Source organism: Bactrocera oleae, chromosome 2, assembly GCF_042242935.1.
Source record: "Bactrocera oleae isolate idBacOlea1 chromosome 2, idBacOlea1, whole genome shotgun sequence".
In the NCBI taxonomy this organism is placed as follows: Eukaryota; Metazoa; Arthropoda; class Insecta; order Diptera; family Tephritidae; genus Bactrocera; species Bactrocera oleae.
The window spans coordinates 49517279-49537299 of NC_091536.1; the positions used below are offsets into that span (position 1 = coordinate 49517279).

General features: G+C 34.0%; 1 protein-coding gene across 4 annotated transcripts in view; it reads left to right on the plus strand.

The window, feature by feature from the left end:
- The window catches only part of LOC106625610 (uncharacterized), a 73149-nt gene that overhangs the window by 42203 nt on the left and 10925 nt on the right, over window positions 1–20021 (plus strand). Inside the window, exons 2-4 of one of the 4 annotated variants that reach the window (XM_070113113.1) lie at window positions 1582–1856; window positions 3824–4022; window positions 13876–13919. The gene's annotated coding sequence lies outside the window, so the exon portion shown is untranslated. Of the gene's footprint in view, window positions 1–1581; window positions 1857–3823; window positions 4023–13875; window positions 13920–15584; window positions 15618–20021 lie in introns of all 4 variants that reach the window. The other 3 variants (XM_070113112.1, XM_070113114.1, XM_070113111.1) reach the window with 3 other exon arrangements.

The window sequence follows — 20021 nt, forward strand, 5'->3', positions numbered from 1 at the left end:
TACGGGATCACATTAGAGAGGGGCATCTGCAGTTTAAAATTTTTTAATAAGTGGGCGTGGTCCCGCCCCTAATAGGTTTATTGTGCATATCGCCTAAACCGCTAAAGATATAATAACAAAATTCACTGAGAACAAATGTTTTTAGCACCTCTACGGACAGTGTGAAGATAAGTGAAATCGGGTGACAAACCCGCCCACGCCCCATATAACGAGACTGTTAAAAACTACTAAAAGCGCGATAAATCAAGCACTAAACACGCCATTGATGTAAATTTTATCTCTGACGTTCAAAATGGCGTGGCACTGCCCACTTTTAGGTGAAACCCCATATGTTGTTGTTGTTGTTGTTGTAGCGACAGAATTCTGCCGAGTTGACAGTCCTTGGCCGGAATAAATCCGGGTCCGTTCCGGTTACGTAGACCCGACTGTCGTGGGAACGGTCGTTAACCCCATATCTTGGGATCTGCTTAACCGAGTTCAACCAAATTCGGTAAATAACATTTTTCTGTTATTTTTATGTTATAGAGCGAAAATGGATTACAACCACGCCTATTTCCCATATAATACTATTTTAAATTCCATCTGATTCTTTCACTTTCCACTATGCATATCAAGCAACAATGATTATATCGGGGTAAAACTTTGCGTGAATAATGCGTTTAAAGTATGCCACCTTCTAACCAAAAATTATCTAAATCGAACCAAAACTGTTCAACCGCTAGGTACTGAATATGTGGACCCCAAATGCCTATAGTTGACTTTTTCCGAAAATGTCGGTCAACATAGAACAAGGCGGCGAGATCCACAAAGAAATCTAAAACGAGTATGCCATTTGACTTTGCGAGAGTATAAAATGTTGTAAATAACACATATAAAGGTATTATATTCATATCGTCACCTAAAATTCAAAATAACGTAACATCACTTTTAACAAGCACGTATGCATAATTTCAAATCCGATTGGCCCTATTCCTGTTGTCGGTATAAAACGGAATAAGAAATGCTATTTGGCATTCCTGTTTGCGTATTCTCCATTTTGAAACGAATATGGTAACAGTAGTTCTTTGTCGTTGTAGTAATTGAGAGCGAGATAAAAACGATCGCGATTATTTGAAGTGAATTTGAAAATTTCTGCCACGAAGCAGTTTGAAATTTTAAAGGGGATAAAACCATTGAATTTCGAAAAAACTTAACTCAATTGAACATCCATATCGCGACGGAGATGGTTGGCATAAACAAAATAAAATTTGTAAAATTGGTATGGAAGGACTTAAAATGCAAATAAAGAAAAAAATGTTACAAAAAAAATTCGAAGCTAGAGCAACTGGAGGAGGAATTATTATTATTTTTAAAGTGAAACTTTTATTACATCGTCTCAAATATATGGCAACCAATTTGCTGAAGCCCAAATTATTATAAATCATATAAATGTATCCTTGTTCATAAAAATGCATATATGTTTATGTGTTTGTTTATGTATGTATGTATGCCTGTTAAATATATTTGAACATACATATTTAGGATTAGTGGACTGTATTTGTTCTTACATGTTTCTTATCTCATCTCCTTTTATATTCTTAGTATGTAGAATAATAAAAACTAAATGTATTGCTGCACACCGTCTAAGACCCTTTTAGTCCCAACGAACATGCTCATTTTTGAACAGCAGTGCATCTGAATTCACCTCGCAATCGACTTCCCAAATCAAAAAATGCGTCCGTTATTTCCAGTAAATGGAAAATATTTAAAACAAGACGACTTTTATAACAAAATACGACATTACAATGTTTTCTAAATGTTAAACGATGTAAATTTATTAATGTCAAAAGCAGCTGTTTTCGAAATCTCCATCAGCGGTGAGTACAGTCTAGATTAGTGAATAGAATTTAGTAATATTATATTAATCACTTAAAATTTTTGGTCGGAACATGGTATAAAAAACACCTTTGAATCATTTTTCGAGCAACGACGCATTAAGTGATGAAAAGAAATTTAATCTGGACTAGCCGGATGGATACATTTTTATTTGCATGATTTAAGAAAAGAAGAAAAGTTCTTTAGTGGACATTAAGTAGTGAAGGTGGCGCATTCGAATTTTAAACAGTATACTTCAAAATGACGGGAGACAATTATAAAACACTGTTAGAATCATCTTTACCTGAAATTCGTGAAACATGACCACCTATTCTATGATTCTTTCAAAGAGTCGTCTAGTCTTAGATTAAGTCCCAAAATATTGAAACATAAACATAGCCACTTATTCTGTTCTATTCTATTATTCTCAAGAACTCAAACTTTTAAATTGAAGTGATTGATTAGAAGCATTAAATAGACCTCGTCTGAAATTCCTTTAGACTTTGTTGAACCCAACGAATTTATGAAATTGTATTGTATAACCAAGATAGCAGCACAAAATAGTATTTTAAGAAGCAAAAACAAACATTTTCCTGTATTTATTTATATATTATATTTATTCTTATGTAATGAAGGCATCTATTCAGGTTAACCAGTAAATATTTCGATGTATGTATTTTTTTAAAGAGAGTACAGTTTTATTTTGAATAATCAGAAAACCATTTGATACTAAGTTAATATAGCATTTTGTTTCATACAAATTATTACCTCTAATAAGGTGGACCAGATTGTATACAAAACACTAATTTCAAATACACTTAAGATTTTTTTTTTTTAAACCTGTTTTTTCGTTAAAAGTATATAAATAATTATTGCTGTTTGGATTTCTTTTTTTTTTATGAGAAGTAATTATTCGAGTATGCGATCAACGAGAAGTACAAATTAGGCATATTTATGGGAGTTGGATGAAGTCTTTTTGGGTTTTTGTATTTTTTGATGGCTTCACGAAATTTATATTTCTCTAATATTATTATTTTAAGAAATCAACTTGGGCAATTTGCACATATTACACCTGAAAATTTAATTGGGGCTGGTGCCAAACCTTGGAAGTTGTCCCTACGTACCTTTTTCAGAACTTTTGAAACGAGTTTTTGGCCATAATGATCGCGGTGGGTTAAGGAGGAGAGGATTAGACTCCTAGCGGAAAATAATCGAGAAATAGATAGTGATTGAGATATAGTTGTATACTCATATATTTTAGCATATCCTAAATATAGAAATGAAAGGAATAAATAGAAATATTTTCTGCTCCACATAATCGCTTATTCATTATTTATCTCTATTATAATGCAGTCAATCAACTACTCAGTTCGTGGTCCATCATATCTTCAATGCAGTCTTCTTTAATAACTCGAAACATATAAAAAAAAATTTTTTGCAAAAAAATATAAAATATGTATATATCATCTATATATGTATATCTAAATTACATGTCAGGATTTGTCACGATTTCTTCGGGGCTTACTCTTAAACTCCTGAACCGATTTTATCAAAAATCAATTATGTTTAAATTAAAACAATTCATAAATATAAAAAATATATTTGTAAACATAAGGATGTGTTCAAAAGTAAACAAAAAAAGTTATACTTCTCAGTAAAATGCCAAATGGATAATTCATTTAACTTTTTTTTATTGACAAATATTTGTACAAGTATTAATCATATTCAAAATTAAACCTCAAGTACAATCCCTTGGATTCTTACACAGGCAATAACGTTTTCGCCTTTAATCGTAAATAACATTTTCACTGTATTGAATAGACCATTACAATAATATAGTATACATTAAATAATAAGCCATAGCAGCGTAGCCGGAACAGTTAATTGAATTAATTAATCTAATTGTCTATACTATACTATATAATATTTTAGCTTTGTATGTGTATAAATTTCAACTTTTTCTTTTCAGCTGCTTTAGTTGTGCGCTGAATATTTTAATTTCAATATTAACCGCATTTTTTGTGGTTTTCCTAATCGGCGCCATATTGATCTACTATATTTATTACCATGAGAACGAAGATGGCACGGCAAAAAAAATAAAAGATGAGTTAAGGAACGGTTTGGAAAGTGGACTGGACAAAATTAAAGGCACATTATCAAATTAACAGGTAAGTGATGTAATTACAAACAAATGTTCAATCCACATTAACATAGAGATAGCTCGTCAAATGAAAGAGTTTTCCATACAAGCACTTCATTCCGTTTGTTCAGTTTGTATGGCAGCTATATGCTATAGTCATCCCATCTGAATAATTTCTTCGGAGATTACAATGTTGCCTAAAATAATAATACATGCCAAATTTCGTGAAGATACCTCGTCAAATGAAAGAGTTTCCCATACAAGCACTTGATTCCGATTGTTCAGTTTGTATGGCAGCTATATGCTATAGTCATCCTATCTATACAATTTCTTAGAGGATTGGATAATTGCCTTAAATAATAATACAGGCCAAATTTCATGAAGATACCTCGTCAAATGAAAGAGTTTCCATACAACACTTGATTCCGATTGTTCAGTTTGTATGGCAGCTATATGCTAAAGTGGTCCGATATCGGCCGTTCCAACAAATGAGCAGCTTCTTTGTTAGAAAAGGACAGGTGCAAAATTTCTGATCGATATCTCAAAAACTGAGGGACTAGTTCGCGTATATACAAACGGATAGACAGACGGACATGGCTAAATCAACTCAGCTCGTAACGGTGCTCATTTATATATATACTTTATATGGTCTCCGACGTTTCCTTCTGGGTGTTACAAACTTTGTGGCAAAATTAATATACCCTGTTCAGGGTATAAAAACTGCATGAAATTTCAATCAGTGGTTGATATCCGATTGCATGCAATGACAGCATCAAGACGTCCTTGAATTATTTTTATTCAAAATTCTGGTTCAAAACTGTACCTCTTTTTGGACACAGTGTCCCTCAAAGTAGTATTATTCTTTACGCGGTGTTTGGAAATTTTTTTTTCAATTCCGGCCATACGTGCTTAATTACATTTAAGTCTGGAGGCTGAGAAGGTGTCTCCAATATTTTTGGGAAATTATAGAGTAGCTATGCTCGTGCGTTCCATGCTTTGGGCTATTATCCTGGTAACACACCAAGTCATTTTTTATGCCCAAATTTTCAGCACTTTTCTTCACTTTATGTCAATGCAGTATTTGGAATCCATATTTGCATTCGCGAAATGTATTTTCTCGACTCTAGACTCCGGCCTACACCCCCACATCATAACCAACCCAGCGCCATATTTCACGGTTTTTATAACAGCCTTATCATGCAATTTCGTACGAGGCTTCCTCCAAACGAATCTTTTTCCATCTTTATTCTGTGACTTTTTTTAGGCTATGGTTTTCTAGGCTATAAAATGTGACACTATTTTAGAGTTGTTTACAGGCGGTATTTTGACGTCATCGACTGAAATGTTGAAACCTCATCAAGACGCCCAGTTTGTTAATACGGATCGTTGAGGTCCTTTAATTGCCATTCATTGGGAGTGGTGGTGCAGTGCGCGAACTAGGTGCTCATCGCACTATCGTGCAAGCGGTTGTCGGGGTGATGTGGTTCACTCCCTACCTTACCCTTAACCGAGGTTTGGATGGAGCCCTTTGGCGCAAGCGCAGAAAAAAAACAAATTTGTATAGAAGGTGGGAGTTGATATTGTCAGGTTTTGCCAATTGAAGAAAACATGGAAGGAATTTTTTTCTAAATCTAGTAAATTTTGGTAGCAGATATATAAAGCATTTCAAATGACGGGGCAACTCCATCTTTCAGAATTTATAAACCACAGATGCCCTTTCTAATGTTATCTATACCAAAAGCAAAAAAGTAAAAAAATCTAAAATTAGAATAAAATGGTTGAAATGCGATGTGGCTAAATGAGCCTTAACACACCACATTATTCAGACGGACAACACTGACACACCGTATTCATCATCTCATAACTTACATTCCCCATCGCAGCCCCCACACACAATACAATATCCACGATGAGACCACACTTGCAGATTCCACAGCTGATCAACACCCCACACTAACACTAAAAAAAGTATGGACGGCGATCGACCAGGCCTCTTTTTCGAGACAGCGATCGCACGAATATTACGTAAAGACAGTTCGGCATTTTCCTCTTTTCTAAACGTTTAACTTTTTTATTACCAAAGTAAGTGTTTCTTGAAAAAAGGTGAGGTGAAATCTGCGTTAAAATGTGAACATGATCCTTCGAGACTAAAAGGAAAGCACTACAGATTTACAAAAATAAAATATATATATATATATAAATAAAATTTTACATATATATATGTATATAAATGCACCGAAGCTATAATAGCCTTCATAAATACTTAAAATTCCTTTCAAGAACTTGATTCCGATCGTTCAGTTGGTATGGCAGCTATATGCTACAGTCATCCGATCTGTACAATTTCTTCGGATATTGTATTTTTGCCTTAAATAATAATCCATACCAAAATTCGTGAAGGTACCTCGCCACATGAAAGCTCTTGATTCCGATCCTTCAATTTGTATGGCAGCTATATGCTATAGTGATCCGATCTAAACAATTTCTTCGGAGATAACATTGCCTTAGGAAATAACACATGCCAAATTTCATGAAAATATTACGTTAAATAAAAAAGTTTCCCATACAAGCACTTGATACCGATTTTTCGGTTTTTTTGGCATCTTTATGCTATAGTGGTCCGACTTCGGCTGTTCTGACAAATGAGCAGCTTCTTAGTGATATATCAATAATTATGTTCCGATATACCTCAACACCACTATTTCTGCAAAGTCTTGTCCTAATATATTCTTTGGTGCTTGATTTGTATACTGGAAAGTGAAAGAATCATATGAAATTTAAAATTTTGCCAGATAGGAAATAGGCGTGATTGTAGTCCGACTTAGCTCATTTTCTCATTGTGAGATAGGATTGTTAAAATAATTTTATCTACCAAATTTTCTTGATATTGATCAATTAACGATCGGTGCCACGCCCATCGACCAATTTTAACAACGGTTCCTTTAAAACCCTCTTGAACCATCCCGGATGTAAAATTTAATGTCTCTGACGCATTTATTTATTGATTTATCGCACTTTAGGTAGTTTTTAACAAAACCGTTATATAGGGAATGGGCGGGGATATCATCCAATTTCATCCATTTTCACACTGTTGAAGGAAGTGTCAAAAATATTTATTCTGTGCAAATTTGGGTTATATAGCTTTAAATGTTTAGGTGAAATATACATTTAACTTATTAGAGTCGGTTCCACGTCTATTTTTGAAAAAATTTTCGACCATAGATGCCCTTCTCCAATACAGTCTTCTGTACCAAATTACAGATATATATATTAATGTAGTGCTTAGTTATGGCTTTTATAAGTTTTCGCTTAATGGCATTTTGTGAGAGTGGCAATGGTCCGATTACGCCCATCTGCAATACCAAACTTCTTATGGTGCCAAGGAACATGTGTTTCAGCTAGATATCTTAATTTTTACTCAAGTTACAGCTTGCACGAACGGACAGACAGATAAACAACACGTCTCGTCATTCTGATCAATTATATATAAATATAGCTCTATATCTATCTCGATTAGTTTTAGGTGATACGCACAACCGTTAGGTGAACAAAACTATTATACTCTGTAGCAACATGTTGAAAGAGTATAAATATAAATAATTAAGGTTATTAATAAATAATTAAATATATACAATAAATAAAAAAAACAAATTATTATTTGATATCTCAAATAAAAATTCGAACCGGTATAAATAAAAAAACAAGAAAAAACGTTAACTTCGGTTGCACCGAAGCTATAATACCCTTCACAAATACAAAGGCCCCTTACATGAACTTGATTCCGAACGTTCAATTTGTATGGCAGCTATATGCTATAGTCACCCGATCTGAATAATTTCTTCGGAGATTAAATTGTTGCCTTAAATAATAATCCATGCCAAATTTCGTGAAGATTCCTCGTCAAATGAAAGAGTTTTCCATACAAGCACTTGATTCCGATTGTTCAGTTTGTATGGCAGCTATATGCTATAGTGGTCCGATCTATACAATTTCTTCGAAATTTGGATTAATGCCTTAAATAATAATACATGCCGAATTTCGTGAAGATAGACGGTAAAAGCTTTCGTAAAATTGGACGAGTTGTCAACAAAACGGAGTCATCAGTGCGATACGTCATCCAGACTTTCAAAAAAACGGGAATTATTACTTCAAAGCCTTGATCTGGACGTCCGACTGATCGGGAAACACGCAAAGTTGTATCTCTTGTAAAGGTTAATCTGCGTTTAACCGTTTCCCAAGTAGCAGAAGATGAAAAAATACGATTTAAAAAAACAATATGCAGCGACACAGCAAGAAAAATATTAAAAAGAGTTGAATATTATGGGCGAGTGGCACGCAAAAAGCCATTCATTTCCTTAAAAAACCGTATGAAGCGCATTGCATTCGCAAACGAACATATAACCAAATCTATATCTTTCTGGGAATCAGTTTTATGGTCGGATAAGACCAAATATAGTATATTTGGAAAAAAAGGAAGACAGATGGTGTGGCGAAAAACTGGTACGGCTATTAAAGCGCGAAATTTTACTTCAACCGTAAAGCATGGTGGGGGTGGAGTTCAATTGAGTGGGTGTAGGTGCAGCAAGTGGAGTTGGTGGCATTGAGTTTATCGAAAATATAATGAATAAATTTGTTTATCTAGTGTGACAAATTAGGATTGCCAAACGTGTTTTGTTTCCAACAGGACAGTGATCCTAAGCATACAGCGGAACTTGTTCGCCATTGGCTTCTTTACAATGCTACAAAACAGCTACATTCACCTCCACAATCACCTGACCTCAATCCAATTGAACATTTATGGGCTCTATTGCAGCGCAGAATTCGCACACATACGATTATCAAAAAATAAATGCTCAAGACCGTTATATTGGACGAATGGAGTAAAATGTCAGCCCAAGATACGAAAAGATTAGCTATTAAACTTTTTCTGTTTAAGTTAATTGCTTTTAAAATGAAAATGAACTCTGTGGCTTTTGCTTATTGAATAATTTGAAAAAAAATAAAAATTTTTTAAGAGAAAAGATATGATTTAATAACACAAAAAAAATTTCTTAATTGGTCAATTGGTCAAATTTGTATTTTAGTTCAAAAGATTTTGTACCCAGTGAGCGGAGACTTTTTCTACCTAGTGTATGTGTGAGTGATGTTAATAAAATTATATGAAAATATTTTCTTAAACATTTTTTAGTTTAATGCCAAAGTAAATTAAATCACTTCATACATTACGGTAGCCCCAATATAAATATTAATTTCTGACTTTACGGTTGACCAAACACCGTACGTATTGGAATTAGCTTATATTATGTCAGTGACTTTTTAATATCATTAAGTGAGCAATGTGGCTTAAACTGATGAACTGGTGAGTATGTTCGTCCATCCCTCATTTACTTAACAAATAATTTTCACATTTCTATGGATAGTAATCGATTCACAGTCTCGTCGAAAAATTCATGACTTTAATTCATGTTTGAAATTGTTATAATCTCACAACAGAGTATGACCGTTTTTTTCACCTAGAGGCTGTTTGTAACATCTAAAACTAATCGATAAAGTCATAAAATAATCAGGATGAATTAAATTTCGGATGTCTATCTTTCCGTTCGTCCGTGCAATTGATAATTTATGTAAGTTAAAATTTAAATGTGTCGATGAAACTTGAATTTAGTGCGATTATTTCCTTCTAGCATTTTATTATATAGTGCACAAAAGAGAAGAATCGGACTCTAATTAAAGACTGCACAGAAGTCCTGCATCTGAATCGACGTAAAAATTAGATAAGCACGCACTGCCCATTTTTGGGTGAAAGCCCATATCAACTACTCGAACAATTTCAACCAAGTTTGCTGCGAAAAAGTTGTTGTTGTTGTCGAAATCTGGCTATAACTTTTTGAGCTCCAGATACCGACTATGATGAATTAATTGTTGGCCGTTATAAAAATGAAACTAACTATAATACATTTTTTAATAAAGTTAATTTTATTTTATAATGTATATATATTAAATAAGCTAGGTTCAAATTTTTATTCGAAATGGTCACGTTTTACTTTCACACAAGCCCTCAAACGATTTCGCCTTTGGTCAATAGCAACACGCACTCCATCGAAGAGAGTATACCTACCAAAACATTACAGTAGCTGGATGGTGACCACATTGAATCCTTGCTTTTTGCATGTTGACCGCGTGCTACTGTTGAGTCTCATTTACTTCAAGCGGGTTTTCAGAAGATGACTAGTTGATTTGTCCTTGGTGTATGCATTGTAGACTTTGTAACAAAATTTATGACAAGAATAAGTAGATATAAAATGTTGGGTGTCTCCTAAACTTATCGCTCCCTTTTTAGATTTGCATCTTTATTTTAGGAAATTGACCTTTCAAACGTTAGTGAACAATGGAAAAATATGAATGAATCTCTGGGTACTTTGAATTTGTATCGCTCTTGGACATCACACATAATTAACACCAATCACCCCAAGAAAGTAAATATAAACAAAACTTCTCAAAATATGTTTGTAAAAAATTATCTTTTGTAAGTTGCTTTGAACATAATGCTGGAAACAGTCACCGACACCAAACCGTAGACCGAATTAGCTGATACGACTTATCTTATGAAAGCGCAATGTAAATGGAGGATATCCGAGAAAATTGGATTTTTCCCGTAGAAACGAGTGAGCTGATTGCTCTCTTGCAACGCAGGATTGCCAGTCTTTTTGTAGCAATTAAAAAATAAATTGAATATATTGGGCTGACAACTAATTAATTGCAAAATTAATCAAAAACAATTTTTTTATAGAACTAAATAACTTTATTTTATAATGTATTGCCCATTTTGATCAATGACCTTTTGCCATCTTTCAGGCAGCATCATAATCCCACGTTCATAAAACTTCTGGTTTTTATTAGCAAAAAACTGAATCAGGTACGATTTGACATTATCATCATTATTGAAATTTTTAACATTCAAGGAGTTTTGTAAAGATCGAAACAATAAGTAATCCGATGGTGCAAGGTCAGGACTATATGGTGGATGTGGCAAAACATCCCAACCAAGCTCCAATAATTTTTGCCGAGTGACCAAAGATGAGTGTGGCCTTGCATTGTCATGATGGAATACAACACCTTTTCGACTTATCAATTCGGGCCGCTTTTCTTCAACTGCATTGTTTAATTTCGTTATTTGTTCAATGTAGACAACAGAATTAATTGTTCGGTTGGGTGGTAAGAGTTCAAAGTAGACAATTCCTTTATAATCCCACCAAACTGATAACAAAACCTTCTTTTGATGAATACCAACTTTTGATGTTGTTTGAGCTGGTTCACCTGGCCTGCTCCACGATCTTTTCCGCTCGATAGCAAATCGCAGCTGTTAATGCGTTGCGTAAAATGCGTTTCTTTCAGTTCGTGAGGAACCCATGTATCGAGTTTTTGAACATAGCCAAGTTGTTTTAAGTGATTTCCAATGCATGTATGTGATACCTGAAGCTTATCTGCGATCTCACGTGTTGTATTGTGACGATCCGAATCGATTATTGCTTTGATTAGGTCGTCATCAACTTCAACTGGACGACTAGAGCGTTTTTCATCTTTGACTGAAAAATCACCAGAACGAAATTTGGCCAACCAATTTTGACACTGCTGTTCTTTTATGGCTTCGTCGCCATAAACAGCACATAACTTTTTGTGAGCTTGCGATGCGTTTTTCCCTTTGCCAAAATAAAAAAGGAAAATATGACGAAAATGTTCCTTTTGATCTTCCATTTTTCAACGAACACCAATCGAAAACTACGCAACCGATCAAAAAACTTTTTTTTTACTGATTGACAGCTGTATTGCCAAATATCAAATAACAAAATGTGTTTTACATTTGGACTACGCCAGCTAACCTAAAAATTCAACTGAAGCCATCCATGAGTGAAATCCAATTACTTAGTTGCCAACCCAATATTTGAAATATTCTTAAACTAACTCAGTCGAATACAATTATTTATATATGGGTAGACTATTTTTAATAGTTGGATTTTTCCACTACGGGTATAACTTGATAAATTTGGTTTAATACGGGCGGTAAGTACGAAAAGGCGGAATGTCGGTGACTGTTTCAGGCATAAGTGTATTATGACCTTATAAAAGTGGTCGGCATGAGAGGAACTGCGACTGTGTAGGTGAGCGCGAAGTTATAGACACCCAGTAAAAACTTACCTTAAATTTTGTGAATATTTTTCATTCTTTGTTTAAACAAGTACTTTCATGCTTCCTGATTTATTTTATATATTGTACGATTAAAATAAATACATTAGACCCTAAAAACCTTCATTTAACTGTCCTTAAGTAACGAAAACACAAAATGTAAATCATAACACCATAAACATTCATTATGACAAAAAATTTCGTGCATGGCACATTCTCCTGACCATTCGCAATATTGCTTCGTCGCTGTCTCGACAACGTGGTGGCATACGTGTGAAATTAGATTGCAAAATTGTGCTATGAAATGCCGACCACTGCCTTATACTTAGAACTTACGTCTACTTATAATTATGCCTAACCATCTTTTCCTGCTAAATGTAGCCCGCATTATATATATTATTTTTTATACTTTAGCAACCTGTTGCTACAGAGTATAATAGTTTTGTTCACCTAACGGTTGTTTGTATCACCTAAAACTAATCGAGTTAGATATAGCGTTATTTATATATAAATGATCAGGATGAACAGACGAGTTGAAATCCGTGTGACTGTCTGTCCGTCCGTCCGTCTGTGCAAGCTGTAACTTGAGTAAAAATTGAGAATTCTTTATGAAACATGATATGTTTCTTGGTACCGTAACACGGTTAGTATGGATGGGCGTAATCGGACCACTGCCACGCCCATTAATCAAAAACAAATAAGTTGCCATAACTAAGCTCCACAATAAGACACAATAACGTTATCTGGTATACGGAATCACATTAGAGAGGGGCATCTGCAGTTTAAAATTTTTTAATAAGTGGGCGTGGTCCTGCCCCTAATAGGTTTAATGTGCATATCGCCTAAACCGCTAAAGATATAATAACAAAATTCACTGAGAACAAATGTTTTTAGCACCTCTACGGACAGTGTGAAGATAAGTGAAATCGGGTGACAAACCCGCCCACTCTCCATATAACGAGACTGGTAAAAACTTTTAAAAGCGCGATAAATCAAGCACTATACACGCCATTGATTTAAATTTTATCTCTGACGTTCAAAATGGCGTGGCACCGCCCACTTTTAGGTGAAACCCCATATCTTGGGATCTGCTTAACCGAGTTCAACCAAATTCGGTACATAACATTTTTCTGTTATTTCTATGTTATAGAGCGAAAATGGATTACAACCACGCCTATTTCCCATATCCCACTATTTTAAATTCCATCTGATTCTTTCACTTTCCACTATGCATATCTAGCAACAATGATTATATCGGGGTAAAACTTTGCGAGAATAATGCGTTTAAAGTATGCCACCTTCTAACCAAAAATTATCTAAATCGAACCAAAAGTGTTCAACCGCTAGGTACTGAATATGTGGACCCTAAATGCCTATAGTTGACTTTTTATCGAAAATATCGGTCAATGTGTAAGATATATAATTGAAATTCATATAATAAAATAATCAAATGAAACTCTCGATAATAGTATGTTTTTGTGTCAAAAATGGGTTGAATCGGATCAATACTTCCTTTAATATACAATTTTGCCAACACCTGACGTAATTTCCCTTGCAAGTGGCGAGAGTTTAAAATGTTCGGTTACACCCGAACTTAGAACTTCCTTACTTGTTTTTTACTATTTTAGTTAATGTAGTAAATAAGCGTGTTTGCATAGTTCTAATAAAAATTAACTAAATGACTTCTCTCTTTATAGAATAAACTGGTATTTAGTGTACTTTGTCCAGATGTAAGTCACAGGTAAGGAAATAGATACTTAAATATATATTATTATAAGCCGAACATGGAAAACACATGTATAGGAATAAATTGCATTTATGATATAATATATATGTCTACCATATGTTCCTTTTTTAATACAAATTTACATATTATTGTTACAATAATATTCATAAAATATAACCAATATTTTTTTATCCAATATAATACTTTCAATAAAAAACAAAGTAAACTATTTTATATATGTATGAATATAAACGACATTAATGAAAATAAATTTTTGCAAATAAAAACTTTGAATTGATAAAATGTACTTAATACATAAGTGAATTTGTGTTATTTCCATGTAGAATTATTTATTTTTATTTTTATACTCTCGCAACATGTTGCTACAGAGTATAATAGTTTTATTCACCTAACGGTTGTTTGTATCACCTAAAACTAATCGAGTTAGATATAGGGTTATGTATATATAAATGATCAGGATGAAGAGACGAGTTGAAATCCGGGTGACTGTCTGTCCGTCCGTCCGTCAGTCCGTCCGTGCAAGCTGTAACTTGGGTAAAAATTGAGATATCTTTATGAAACTCGGTACACATGTTTCTTGGTACAGTAAGACGGTTGGTATTGCAGATGGGCGTAATCGGACCACTGCCACGCCCACAAAACGCCATTGATCAAAAACAAATAAATTGTCATAACTAAGCTCCGCAATTAGATACAAGACTGTTATTTGGTACACGAGATCACATTAGGGAGGGGCATCTGCAGTTAAAATTTTTTAATAAGTGGGCGTGGTCCTGCCCCTAATAGGTTTAATGTGCATATCGCCTAAACCGCTAAAGATATAATAACAAAATTCACTGAGAACAAATGTTTTTAGCACCTCTACGGACAGTGTGAAGATAAGTGAAATCGGGTGACAAACCCGCCCACTCTCCATATAACGAGACTGGTAAAAACTACTAAAAGCGCGATAAATCAAGCACTATACACGCCATTGATTTAAATTTTATCTCTGACGTTCAAAATGGCGTGGCACCGCCCACTTTTAGGTGAAACCCCATATCTTGGGATCTGCTTAACCGAGTTCAACCAAATTCGGTACATAACATTTTTCTGTTATTTCTATGTTATAGAGCGAAAATGGATTACAACCACGCCTATTTCCCATATCCCACTATTTTAAATTCCATCTGATTCTTTCACTTTCCACTATGCATATCAAGCAACAATGATTATATCGGGGTAAAACTTTGCGAGAATAATGCGTTTAAAGTATGCCACCTTCTAACCAAAAATTATCTAAATCGAACCAAAAGTGTTCAACCGCTAGGTACTGAATATGTGGACCCTAAATGCCTATAGTTGACTTTTTATCGAAAATATCGGTCAATGTGTAAGATATATAATTCAAATTCATATAATAAAATAATCAAATGAAACTCTCGATAATAGTATGTTTTTGTGTCAAAAATGGGTTGAATCGGATCAATACTTCCTTTAATATACAATTTTGCCAACACCTGACGTAATTTCCCTTGCAAGTGGCGAGAGTTTAAAATGTTCGGTTACACCCGAACTTAGAACTTCCTTACTTGTTTTTTACTATTTTAGTTAATGTAGTAAATAAGCGTGGTTGCATAGTTCTAATAAAAATTAACTAAATGACTTCTCTCTTTATAGAATAAACTGGTATTTAATGTACTTTGTCCAGATGTAAGTCACAGCTAAGGAAATAGATACTTAAATATATATTATTATAAGCCGAACATGGAAAACACATGTATAGGAATAAATTGCATTTATGATATAATATATATGTCTACCATATGTTCCTTTTTTAATACAAATTTACATATTATTGTTACAATAATATTCATAAAATATAACCAATATTTTTTTATCCAATATAATACTTTCAATAAAAAACAAAGTAAACTATTTTATATATGTATGAATATAAACGACATTAATGAAAAAAAATTTTTGCAAATAAAAACTTTGAATTGATAAAATGTACTTAATACATAAGTGAATTTGTGTTATTTCCATGTAGAATTATTTATTTTTATTTTTATACTCTCGCAACATGTTGCTACAGAGTATAATAGTTTTATTCACCTAACGGTTGTTTGTATCACCTAAAACTAATCGAGTTAGATATAGGGTTATGTATATATAAATGATCAGGATGAAGAGACGAGTTGAAATCCGGGTGACTGTCTGTCCGTCCGTCCGTCAGTCCGTCCGTGCAAGCTGTAACTTGGGTAAAAATTGAGATATCTTTATGAAACTCGGTACACATGTTTCTTGGTACAGTAAGACGGTTGGTATTGCAGATGGGCGTAATCGGACCACTGCCACGCCCACAAAACGCCATTGATCAAAAACAAATAAATTGTCATAACTAAGCTCCGCAATTAGATACAAGACTGTTATTTGGTACACGAGATCACATTAGGGAGGGGCATCTGCAGTTAAAATTTTTTTTTTAAAGTGGGCGTGGAAGCACATATTTTTAGCACCTCTACGGACAGTGTGAAGATAAGTGAAATCGGGTGACAACCCCGCCCACTCCCCATGTAACGGTACTGTTAAAAACTACGATAAACCAAGCACTAAACACGCCAGAGACCTTAAATTTCATCTCAGGGATGGTATGAGATGACTTTATAGGAACTGCGTTCAAAATTAGACAGTGGGCGTGATACCGCCCACTTTTAGGGGAAAACCCATATCTGGGGATCTTTTCAACCGATTTCAACCAAAGTTGGTACATAACATTCTTTTTATATTTCTATATTATGATGCGAAAATGGGCGAAATCGGATTACAACCACGCCTATTTTCCATATGACACCATTTTAAATTCCACTTGATTCTTTCACTTTCCACTATGCAAATCAAGCAACAATGATTATATCGGCGTAAAACTTTGCGTGAATAATACGTTTAAAGTATGCCACCTTGTGACCAAAAAATCTCTAAATCGAACCAAAACTGTTCAAGTCCCTAGGTACTGAATATGTGGACCCCAGTACCTATAGTTGACTTTTTACCGTAAATATCGGCCATTGTGTAAGATATATAATTGAAATTCATATAATAGAATAAATAAATGAAACTATCGATAATAGTATGTCTTTGTTTCAAAAATGGGTTGGATCGGATCAATAGTTCTTGTAGCCCTCATATATCTAATATAAATATTTTTGAACTTCCGCGTGACTTTATACCGCATATGTGAGTTATCTCAATGAAAATGAGAGAGCGTGTTTTACTCATAACAAGATCAAATCGGGTGAAAATTTTCGTTAGCCCCCATGTAACTAATATCAGGATTTTCGAACATTCGTCTGACTTTACTCCATATGATTGGTGATGGTATATGAGGTACCTTAATGAAACAGTGGGAGCATTTTATTAGTCTGTGGCATGTTCGTAGTATGTGGTATTGGAAAAAATTAATAAAATCGGGTTGATACTGCCCTCAAATTCCATATACTACTTATAATGATTTTCGTTATTCTAACCAGTTTTATGCCAAATATGAGTATTAATATTTTTTTTTATATATAAAATTGCTTCAAAATATGCTCTCGAGTATAGCTGAGCAATGTCAATATTAATATATTTCTCTATCCCCAATATATATATGATTTCCGTCTTTCCACCTGACTTTACACCGTCCCGGTTGATCAACGTGATATTTTAACGAAATTAAGTGGAAAAGATTTCTTAAAAATTATGTGGTTTGACGCTGAATTAGAATGAAACTAGTATATACTAAGTCTAAACCTCACACCTTCATATAATGAATTCCGATTCTCTGGTTGACGTTTGCCACCTAAGCTTATAATATTAAATTTAGCCACTTTGGTGGAGTTAATATCTCATTCATACTTATGTATATCTCACTTCAAGCAATAAAACTGAGACTAAGTTTATGGCCTTTAATATAAGTCAAGAAGATACCAAATTTGATTGTAATTTAATCACGATATCATTTAATAATGGATGTTTAATTCAACATTTTTTAATATACGGTTTGGAGGAATTTTCTGGTCTTTGATTTTCCCAGCTCACATGTACTACTTATGGTATAATTTTTTTCGTCAATTTGATAATTTAATGAAATTAAATGGACAGTTTTTCTTAAAAATAATGTATATCGCTGCATATGAATGAAATTGGTCTAGACTTTGTTTAAACCTTGTAACCCTAATATACTGATTTCCGCTCCTCTGGTACAACAGCAACCTCATATACCCCACATATTAAATCTAACCCCTTTGGTTTAGTTTATATCACATATACCATGTTTGAGTTAAATAGCTTCTTTTTATAAAAGTTAACATTTATTAGCAAAAAACTGAATCGATGGTACGATTTGACATTATCATCATTATTGAAATTTTTAACATTCAAGGAGTTTTGTAAAGATCGAAACAATAAGTAATCCGATGGTGCAAGGTCAGGACTATATGGTGGATGTGGCAAAACATCCCAACCAAGCTCCAATAATTTTTGCCGAGTGACCAAAGATGAGTGTGGCCTTGCATTGTCATGATGGAATACAACACCTTTTCGACTTATCAATTCGGGCCGCTTTTCTTCAACTGCATTGTTTAATTTCGTTATTTGTTCAATGTAGACAACAGAATTAATTGTTCGGTTGGGTGGTAAGAGTTCAAAGTAGACAATTCCTTTATAATCCCACCAAACTGATAACAAAACCTTCTTTTGATGAATACCAACTTTTGATGTTGTTTGAGCTGGTTCACCTGGCCTGCTCCACGATCTTTTCCGCTCGATAGCAAATCGCAGCTGTTAATGCGTTGCGTAAAATGCGTTTCTTTCAGTTCGTGAGGAACCCATGTATCGAGTTTTTGAACATAGCCAAGTTGTTTTAAGTGATTTCCAATGCATGTATGTGATACCTGAAGCTTATCTGCGATCTCACGTGTTGTATTGTGACGATCCGAATCGATTATTGCTTTGATTAGGTCGTCATCAACTTCAACTGGACGACTAGAGCGTTTTTCATCTTTGACTGAAAAATCACCAGAACGAAATTTGGCCAACCAATTTTGACACTGCTGTTCTTTTATGGCTTCGTCGCCATAAACAGCACATAACTTTTTGTGAGCTTGCGATGCGTTTTTCCCTTTGCCAAAATAAAAAAGGAAAATATGACGAAAATGTTCCTTTTGATCTTCCATTTTTCAACGAACACCAATCGAAAACTACGCAACCGATCAAAAAACTTTTTTTTTACTGATTGACAGCTGTATTGCCAAATATCAAATAACAAAATGTGTTTTACATTTGGACTACGCCAGCTAACCTAAAAATTCAACTGAAGCCATCCATGAGTGAAATCCAATTACTTAGTTGCCAACCCAATATTTGAAATATTCTTAAACTAACTCAGTCGAATACAATTATTTATATATGGGTAGACTATTTTTAATAGTTGGATTTTTCCACTACGGGTATAACTTGATAAATTTGGTTTAATACGGGCGGTAAGTACGAAAAGGAGGAATGTCGGTGACTGTTTCAGGCATAAGTGTATTATGACCTTATAAAAGTGGTCGGCATGAAAGGAACTGCGACTGTGTAGGTGAGCGCAAAGTTATAGACACCCAGTAAAAACTTACCTTAAATTTTGTGAATATTTTTCATTCTTTGTTTAAACAAGTACTTTCATGCTTCCTGATTTATTTTATATATTGTACGATTAAAATAAATACATTAGACCCTAAAAACCTTCATTTAACTGTCCTTAAGTAACGAAAACACAAAATGTAAATCATAACACCATAAAACATTCATTATGACAAAAAATTTCGTGCATGGCACATTCTCCTGACCATTCGCAATATTGCTTCGTCGCTGTCTCGACAACGTGGTGGCATACGTGTGAAATTAGATTGCAAAATTGTGCTATGAAATGCCGACCACTGCCTTATACTTAGAACTTACGTCTACTTATAATTATGCCTAACCATCTTTTCCTGCTAAATGTAGCCCGCATTATATATATTATTTTTTATACTTTAGCAACCTGTTGCTACAGAGTATAATAGTTTTGTTCACCTAACGGTTGTTTGTATC